Below are 10758 nucleotides of genomic sequence, written 5' to 3' on the forward strand. Positions count from 1 at the left end.
TTTAACAATGGAAAGGATGAGAGTAGAGGAATTTGGAGAATCAAAGGATGAAGATTGTGGATGAGTCAATCTTGCTTTTCTCTAGGGTTTCTCTCTCAAAATTTTCTCTAGAAGTTCTCTACATTTCGTGTGTATAAGGGGTATTTATACTGGTGTGTGTATAGAATGCGAAGAGTCAATTTTTCCCAAACAAAGTGGACAGGCAACTTGGCCTCGCAACTTGACTGAGTCGTGAGTCCAAGCCGTGAGCTAACTGAATGGCCAGACTAGACTTTTTGTCCTGTAGTGCTCCAACTGGTGTGACTGTTCAACTCCTTTGTATGCTTCACTCATGTGCATCCTTTGACAACTTGCAAGCCACGAGATCCAGTCATGAACCCCTTGCTGAGTGCACAATCTTGAGCTTTTCTTCACACTCTCTCACACACTACCCTTACATGATTCCCACCTAAATACAGGGTTTCTAAGTGTTGAATTACAAGCAAATTGGCACGAAATAAAGCCAACAAAATGGTTAATTAAATTCAACCCTACATAATTAAAGAATAGAATTAGATTAATAGAATTTGTTTTAATTAAAGAATGGGAATTTCGTTGCTAGTCAGCTACATGGTTCTCAAAACCGGACCAACTGTACAGTCCGACCTGGTTAACCATGAATCCTTCTTCATTTCGGTTCTTTTAATCCTAAGAACCTTTCTATGTGACAAAAACATGGAACTGCACAAACCGCAGTCAAACCCTACGGTTTTGAGAACCGTGGCCGGTTTTAGCTATTCGCATGGTTCCATTTTTTCATTATATTTTGGCCAGAAAATAGATCTCAACTCATAAAGAATTTGAATATAATAAAAAAAAATTGCAAAAAAAAAAAAAAAAAAAAAGAGAAGCCAAGTTGCTAACATCACTGTTACTTTTCTAGTAGTAAATTTTTCCGATCAACACTTCTCCCATTTTCTTCTTCTCCTTCTCCGCAACACTTCCCCCAACAGGCAACACCGCAGCAGCTAGAAACTCATCTCCTCGTATTGTGTCTTGTTTTTGAGTAGTGCACTAAGAGCATCTCTAGCAAGTTCTCTAAAATTTTGTACTGTTTAGAGAGTGAACAGTTCCTTTTACCTTTTACCTAACTACTTTTTCAAATACACTTTCCAACAGACTCTCTATCTTTTATCTATCCCATTTAAATATTATTTCTTCATTCTTTTTTTAATCTTTCTTTGTTTATTTTTTCAATCTTCCTTCATTTATTTCTAATGACTATATTTTTTCAAATACCCAACAACCATATTTTTAAAATCTCTCAATGGTAATATTTTTAAATTTTTCCTAATGATATTTTTTTAACAAACCTTGTAAAGCACTTGTGGTAATGATATAGTGAGTTGTAGGTCATCTAATTTTAATTAGAAATTATTCTAAAAATGCTACATTCACAATATTTTACACAATACTTTCACAATAAATCTTGTGCGATAAGTTGTTGTTGTTTCTAATTTTAACTCACTAGTCACCACTGAAATTATTTTTTTCTCACCAATAATAACCAATAACAACCCAATACTTCAAATTTATTGTGAAAATATTGTGGTAGAGTTTCTTAATTTTATTTCTTATTCCTTATTTTATTTTACCCTTATTTCTTTTTTTCATCCATACAATTTCTTCTTTTCTTTCTTTTTTTTCCCCTCTTTTTTCTCCTCCACCCACGTTCCCTCTTTCTTCTTTTCTTATGTCCTTCTTTCCTCTTTTTTCCCTACCACCTCCTCCAAACTCCAGAACATACCAAAGCTCTCTTTCTTTCACTTTTTTTTTTTTTTTTCCTTCCTTTCTCTTTTTTCTCTTACCACTTTGTACAAACTAGAGCTCTCTCTCTCTCTCTCTCTCTCTCTCTCTCTCTCTCTCTCTCTCTCTCTCTCTCTCTCTCTCTCTCTCTCTCTCAAATAGAGATCGCCGGTGGATAACTCATCCTGTCCATCACCACTCGTCCCCCTCCCCACAGCAACTCAGATGAGTCAGATTTGCTATTTTTTTTTTTCATTTTTTGTTATGATTTGATTAATTTTAAGATTGTGATTTGAGTTTGTATTTTGATTGTGATTGAATTTAGAGATGTTTGAAAGAAAACTGGTTGAGTTGTAGCATTGTTGAGTAAAATTGAATATTTATTCTCATTAATTTTTTTGCTAATGAACAATAGATCATTAGACCAAGAGAGCCACTGTTCTTTAGCAAACAATTTTTTGCTAATGAACAATAAATTAGAGAGACTGCTGGAGCACATTTTTGTGAGTTTACTCTCCAAATTTTGGGTTTAGAAAACTTGTTGGAAATACTCTAATAACTTATATAGCTGTATTCTTGTTTTTGTTAAGTATGCCCACTGTTTTGCCCAACAAAACCACTACCAGATGACCTCGTGAAGCCCAATAGATGAACAATAAGATTTGACTATTCAATTGTTTTTAACTATTGTCATCCGCCAATATTGATGTCCTTTTAAACAATAGGTGTCCCTTTTTTTAATGTTATTTAAGGTAAGTGTCCTTCTAAAGTTATAATTCTTATATTACAATTATAATTATAATTATTAAACTATTATTATTATTATTATTATTATTATTATTATTATTATTATTATTATTATTATTATTATTATTATCATCACAAGTTTAACTAATCAACATAAAAATAAGTAAAGAAATATTATATTTATGTACGTTTAAGATTTGATATTTCTTGTTTGCCTTGTCCAAATTATGATATGAAAAAATACAAAGATACATCCTTTATTTAATTGGACTATTTTAGTTAATTTTTCTATTTGTACTAATTAAAAATATTTGTTTATATTTTAAATAATTATTAAATTAATTATGATGTTATCAAGGTTCAACCACAGTTCGACCTCAGTTTGACCTAAAAAATCTTGAACCTCTCCCTTTTATGGTTCATTAAACGGTCCGAGACTGAAAACCATGATCAGCTAGCCAAACGAGCTTTCAAGATGGAACCTCTTACATATGATTCATATGAATATTTCTCCCACTATAATTCTACAAGCTACTTTAACTTGCGAACTACGTGGTTTTCTCTAAAGAAAGTCTAAAAACACAATAAAATGTCACATAATTTTTAATATATTTTTATTTTCAATTGTGGTGGATCTCAATTTAATGTACTATTATTATTTTATTTTATTTTGAACGATGAGTAACTAACATCTTAGATGTAAAAATATTATGATAATTTAATGTGTTCATGGAATAACGCTTTTCTCTATGTTGACGAAAATTGTTAACTAATGTTTAACAATAATTGTTAGATTATGTTTAACAAACATTGTCGACTTATGTTTAATAAACGTTGTCAAATTATGTTTAACAAATATTGTTAAATCATGTTTAACAAACATTGTCAAATTCGTCAAATTCGTCAAACATAATTTCACTCATAGGTCTTTTGGCTTATGAGTTTTATTGATGCGAGTAGTGCCCATTCAAAATAATGTATCTCTTAATTACAATCCCTTATTTCAAGGGAATACCCTTTGATTCCAATCATGTCGTCTTTGTACATTAGTTTATTTATTTTTATATTTAAGGGAATATATGTTTTTATTTATTTGTGGCTGCACCTAATAATTTATTTAGGTTGCCTACATACCCTTGGCGGGGATCAAGCCACTTCGTAGTTCTTAATTTGAGGTTTTAGATTCAAAATCCTCAAATTGATTTTGCCCAATTTAAATGATGGACATATAAGTCAAATACTTTTTATTTAATTAAGCATCGACTTAATTTTACTTTTGGGTGAGATAATTGGTTTTAATCTTAAGGATAAGACCATGTTTTCATGGAAATTGAATCAAGGATTCTCTTTTTGAGAAGTTAAAGTTCCAAGTAATTTTCCATTTCTTTCATTTGCTTCTTTGTAGGAATTTTAATAATATTTTGATTGAGGTTTCCAAATTTAATTAAGGGAAAGAAAAACTCCTTTGAGGCAATTATTATTTTTTATGAATATTGGGAATTAGAAAGTTTCCTTAAATCAATTTTTATGGTCATTTTATTTTGAGAATTATTAATTCCAATCTTGATTAAGAGATTACAAATTCCAAAGAATTTGTCATATTGGAATTTGAAGGAATTAGAATTCTCATTTTATTCAAGGGAGTCGAGGATTTCATTGATGGGGTAGAGTCAAGGACTCCATTGATGGGGTAAAGTCAAGGACTCCAATTATCAGGGTAGAGTCAAGGACTCCATTGATGGGGTAGAGTCAAGGACTCCAATTAAGAGAAAAGACATTGCACCACAACTTGAGAGAATTTTTATTTGATAATTTTAAAATAGGATTTAAGAGTCAGGGACTCTTGTATAAAGGTTCAAGTATGGAGTTAGGAACTCCTCATGAAACCCAACCCTATTTGTTTTCCCAAACATAAATTATTTGAAGAAGGTTGAGAGAAAGATTTTGGTAGTGAGAGAATTTTTATTTAATAATGTACAAATAGGAGTTATGAGTCAATGACTCATATTTAAAGCTCCATGCATAGAGTTAGGAACTCTCCATGAAACCCGGTCCTATTTGCATTACCAAGCAAAAATTCAAATTCAAGAATGAGGGAGAAAGAGATTTAGAGAAGAAAGGGACTGATATGAAATCCCATATACGAACCTATGCTGCGTATTTCTCCTCTGCTTGATGTTGCTCTCTCTGTCTGTGGCTCTCTTTTTTGTCTTCTCTCTGTCTTTGCCGTGTGTGTACACTTGCTCTCTTTTTGTGTCTCTGCTTTCTTTCTTTTCTTTTTCTCTATTTATAGAGAGATTTCAAAGAAGTTGTTCCCTTATTTTTCTCTCAACTGATCAGATCATGGAGCAGTTTTCGTCAGTTTTTCCTCCACAGCTCCTAATTTCATGTTGAGCCGTGACCCATTTTTCAGCTTCTTTTCTCTTTTATTTGTTTCCTTCCTTTTTAAACTCCCCCTTTTTAGCTTGTGACACCCCCACTTTTCAACTTTTCAGGTCCACTTTCACCAAACCGTGTTCCTTACTTTCTGGTGATGCCACTTCCTTATTCACTTTTCAGCTTTTGTTTTTGTTTTTGTTTTACTTGATTTGTGTCTATCTTTCGCTTTTGTACTAGGCAGCAGGCTATGAACGTGGCTCATATTATCTATACTACTATTTAAGGGGTTTTCCCTGTTTGGATTCCACATTTTTCATGTCTAAAATACCCTCATCATACCTACTTACAAGTTTTCAACTACCAGGGATAGATATGTAAATTAAAACTCCTACATTTTAAAACCACAAACTCACGTACGCTTTGCAGTTTCTATCTCACTTTCTCTCTCTCATTTTTCTTCAGATTGAAGACATTTAGTTTAGCTCTACATCCTCCTTTCAGGTTCTATTTTTTGCAAGTTTCTCTTTATTTTCTTTTCTTTTATTTATGATTGACTTTCTTTAAGTTCTACTTTTTTTTTTCCTTATATGTATCACGTTAACTCTTTTTTTTTTCTTTTTTTTAAATGTAATTTTGAAATAAATGGTTCCTTCATATACTCTACCATTGTACTTCTTAATGAATTGTCATTTCATGTTGTAGGTATTGTGATCCAAAGACAGGGCTGCCTTATGCTACAAAAGAAGCATTCAAAATCATTCGTAAACAGTTAAACAGTATGGCTTCCCTTACCTCCTTTAATAGCCTTTGTTTACATTTTATTTAAAAAATTTGAATTGAAATAAAAATAGTTTCATATAGATGATCAATTACTATTTCCTTCTCCTTCCTCACTTCACTTCTTTTTTTTTTTTCCTTCTTCATATATATATATATATATATATTTTACCATCATTGTATATGTTTTTGGCGTTAAATTTTTTTATTTAGGTATGTAGCAACCTTAAGTTCTACATTTTTTTTTTAATGTATCACGTTAACTATCCTTTTTTTTTTCTTTTTCTTTTTTAAATGTAATTTTGAAATGTTGGTGGTGACTGAATGTATATGTCTTTGGCGTTAAATTTTTTTGTTTAGGTATGTAGCAAACTTGAGTTCTACTTTTTTTTTTTTTTTAATATATATATGTATCACGTTAACTCTCTCTTTTTTTTCTTTTCTTTTTTTTTTTTAAATTTAATTTTGAAATGTTGGTGGTGACTAAAAAAAAAAAAAAAAAGCCATGCTGTATAAAATAAAAAAAATAAAAAAAAAACCTTAACACGTTTGAATTCCACTCCCACATTTTACTCCTAACAAATTGTTTGAATTCCACTCCCACATTTTACTCCTAACAAATTGCTTGAATTCCACTCTCCCATGTTTTACTCCTAAGAAACTGCTTTACTATCAAATTTAAAAATTTTAACTTCTCTTTAACTTCTTTTGCTTATCCAATTTTTATTTTATTTTATTAAGTTTCATGTTATATCCTCCTTCCTTTTCATCTTCTTCTTCTTCTGGATATATATATATATATATATATATATATAAATAAATAAACCGAATAGAATATTACTGCACTGGAATAACAAAAGACTTCATTACTTGACTTCCAAGATTATCCGGATAAGTATATAAGAAAATATTCTTATTTTACTTATCATGTTTTTTAGTTTTCTATTTCTTACAGTAGGACAAACTTTTAAATACATTTACTATTAAGTTTTTTAATGTAAAGTACTTATCAAAAAATAAAGTTTCTTAATGTAAAGTGCGAAAAACAAATGAATATTTAAATGAAATAATGCAGAAGAGAGATTCTTCAAGACATGCAAGAGACCCAGTAGAGAATGAAAAAGCCTTACCTTAAATTGGCATCTGAGTAGAGGTGCTCTTCTTTGTGCCGGAGAAAACAATGACACAGAGAGCAGAAATATTTTGTGATTTTCGAATTGTTTAATGAAAGAGGCGATGTGTGTGTTGTGTTTTTTGTTGTGCTGTGGTGAACTCTTAAACTTTTATATTTGAATCCCAAATGTGTCTTCTCCAGTGAACTTGGTGCAGTTAGTGCTCACACCTCCTAGGTTTTTTTTTGTGATTAAAAAATGTAGTAATCCCAAATTATAATAAATGCTCTAAATTAACCCTTACCCAAAAAATAGAAAAGCCTCTGAGCACGCGCTCAGAGGCTAGTTATTATTATTGTAGTATTGGCTAGATGCCGACCATACATGACCACTTTTTTTGAACCTATGCTATTGTTTAATCCTAGTTGCCATGTACATGCAACACTTTTTATAAAGTAATTTTTTGGTTTCAACCCTCTATCTTTAAAATATTGTGATACTAGATCGCCTTGTTCTAAATATTTAATTTGTTATAGAAATTGACAAAAACAAGAAAGGAGATAAACAGAAAATTATAATTTTGCATGAAATGTATTTGTAGGATGCAAAATTTTAAGCCAATTAAAAATGCCACATTAAAATTTAGTGACAAATTCTAAATTAATATGTCATTAAATTAGATAAATCAAGTGTTGACATGTGTCATTTGAGATGATAATTATCCCTATTAAATAGAGATAAATATCTTGATGATAATTATTCTAATTAAATAGAGATAAATATCTCAATTAAATTGGAATGATAATAGTTAATCATTATCTCTATTAAAAATAAAAAATAGAGATAATTATCTGCAAGGAGGTCAATCTCAAGTGGGACTTATCCTTTAAAACCGCTATAAATAGAGGGCATACCTCCTCACATTCAAATTTTCTAAGACATCAAAACTTTGGAGAAATTCTGCCTCAAGAACATTCAAAGAAATTCTTTGAAGTTCTATTAGAATTAAGCTAAAAAGCCTCCATAAACTTCAACAAATCCCAAATCCTTGAAACTCAACGGATCAAGCCTCTAAAGCTCCAAAGAACTTCAACCTAAAAGCCTTCACATTCGAAGACTTGAAGAACAATAAATCTCTAATAAGCTCAAAGCTAAAGATTTGTTGTGAAGACCGTTCAATCCATCTTCCAACTAAAGTCAAGAAAATTTATTGTTCGAGTCAAGTTCAAAGAAGATAGAATCAGAGGGTATTCTTTTGTAACAGAATTAAAATAGAGATTGTACTCATTATTCATCAATACAAATTTATATTTGCAAAGCATATTTTTTTTCAATTGTTTGATTTTTCGCAATTGAGAAATTTTGTGTTTACAGTATCACCTTTGATGGCCCACATTACATACATGATATCCAAAAGAGCTATATCTTATTAATTAGGAAATATCAAATAGGACAAGGTTTCTCTCCAAACTAATTTAAAGAGAAACCCTTCAAACTCATCTTATATCTTTTTATTGAATGTGAATTTTGAAAATCTTAAATCTTTGTCGAGGGAGAAATTGATGCCTCTATCTAAGATGTTGGGAAGCCAAATCGAAACTCGACTATGGGCTTTTAAGATGATACCCAAAGGCTTTCAATGTGATGATAAAGCCTATCCAAGCAAGAAACAAAGGCTGCACATGACAAAACAAAAACAAAAGCCCAATGAAAAACACGTTACAATACTTAATTAGTACATTAATGGTCCTGATTCGATAATTCAAATTAGTCCTCTAATGGTACGGTATTATCTCCAGCAGTAGGGTAATTTCAGGTTAATAAGTGTGTTTACATGATAAAAATCATTTTTTTTCCTTATTATTATTAAGTCAACATAGTTTCCATAGTTTCCAAAACATTATGGTCTTCATCATAATAATAAATAAGGATTAAAGGCTCCATAATTACAAATAAAAGATGAAAAATATGATGGTATGAAGGGAGAGAAAGATCCCCAGCTCAGTACAGTAAGTATTAAACTAAGATTTTGGTGAGTATGTGTGCATAAGGTATGAATGAGGTGAATGTGGATTGTTTTGAGTGAGTGGGATATGATTAATATTGAGATTGAAGCTTTTTGTGAGTAATGGGCTGTTTGTGACTAGTTGGAGGACATTTTTGAGCTGTGATTGTGTAAAAGGGGGGAAAAGAATATCTGGGATTAGATGAGTGTAGACTAAAGATGATGAGTGGTGAGCTTAAGGAGAGCTAAACCACTAGCAAAAATGGCAAACGAACCCCAAAATCTTAGAGGGGGGTGGCTGTCCCCTTGTGGGTTGAGGTGCTTATACTTTTATAATGGAGTTTAGAGAAGTATTAATTAACAAACATCCAAAAAAGCGTAGGTCTCATTCAGGGGAGCAGGTTAGTTGAATTAATAACCTGGATTTGGCCTAAAAATGGGAGATTTGATTTTGGGGCTGTTTTGCTTCTTTGGACAAGATAATATTTGGAGTAATCTTACATTAAATGCTAAGATTGCTGAGATTGTTTTTAGCCAATGGGATTAAGGTAAGTTTTAAGGAAGAATCCTAGTACTGCAAGTGAGATTTGGACCATAGGAAGTAGGATTCAACACCCCAAGCTAGGTGTCAAAGTTTAAACTCACTTCAGAGGGTTCCGCTGAAGATCCCTTTATACCCTCCAAATCACATGTTCCCAATTTTTTCCCCTTTAGGATTCATGGGCTTGGCACATTAATCACATCTTGAATGTTTTTTAACATTTATAGCATCAATTTGTTGAAGTTTGTATAATTTGGTTTCAACTCCCCTTTTGCTGAAGGTGCAGTCTTGAGGAAGATGATGGAGTCCCTTCATTCTTTTGACTTCAGCTAATATGACAGCCCTTGGGCACTGTTCACGTCAGGTAGAGGGTGGTTGAAAATTGATGGGACAACCCTTAGTCCATTCTTTAAAGGCTTGGTTCCCTTGTATGAGTCCCTAGTTGCTTTTATTTATTTATTTTTTTTTTGGTTAGGAACGAACAAAGGCTGTTTGCCCACTCTCCTTTGCCTCCTGCTGGTGCTTTTTGCTTAGGCTTGCTCACATGGGCTGGGTTGTATGCACATGTTGCCATGGGTTTTTATTCCTCATGGACTTTTATTAGTAAATATTTTTGGATTTTTCATAAATACTTGCAATGGGCCTTTGGGCAATTAGTTGTAATGTTTGAAACAATAGGACAAGTTTCAAAATACTTTTGTAAATAATATTTACTTTGATGAATTCCATGTTGCAATAATGTTCATGGTTTCTGATAATCGCATTATAACTTAAATGATGATCTTGTGGGTTTGAATGTTTACCATGAGTGTTGAAGGCATATATTATGGATGTTGCGATGCAAATGATGTCCATTTATTTCATGAGTTTATAATATGAGAACATAATTTTCAAGATAACTCCCAATAAGTTTTTTTTATAAGACGATTACCATGGTAATATTTTACCATGATATTTTTTCTTTGCCAAGTATTGATAATCTTGGGCTCTTTTTTGACAAAATAGCGCCAATGAGAATTGGGCTTTGATTTTGCCAATGAAAATTAGGCTTTGATGTTGCCAATGAGAATTAGGCTTTTGATATTGTCAATGTGAATTGGGCTTTGATTTTGCCAATGAGAATTGGGCTTTTGGATAGATAAATTGCCATGGGTTTAAATCATGGGCTTTGATTATGGATTTGAATTCCATTGATAAAATTGTTTTGCCATGGACTTGAATCATGGGCTTTTCAAATATTACCAAGCATAAGTATTCTTGGACTTTAAATAGAATAGGACGTGGGTATTTGAAAGTAAATAAGTGGTACTTAAATAAAATTAGATGTAAAAAAAAGTACCCTAACAATCTTATCATTGGATTGTACGTTTTTTTATGTTCTTAACATGCATGTCAATTTTTTTTTCAAATTA

Source organism: Quercus robur, chromosome 4 (genome assembly GCF_932294415.1).
Source record: "Quercus robur chromosome 4, dhQueRobu3.1, whole genome shotgun sequence".
NCBI classification, from domain to species: Eukaryota; Viridiplantae; Streptophyta; class Magnoliopsida; order Fagales; family Fagaceae; genus Quercus; species Quercus robur.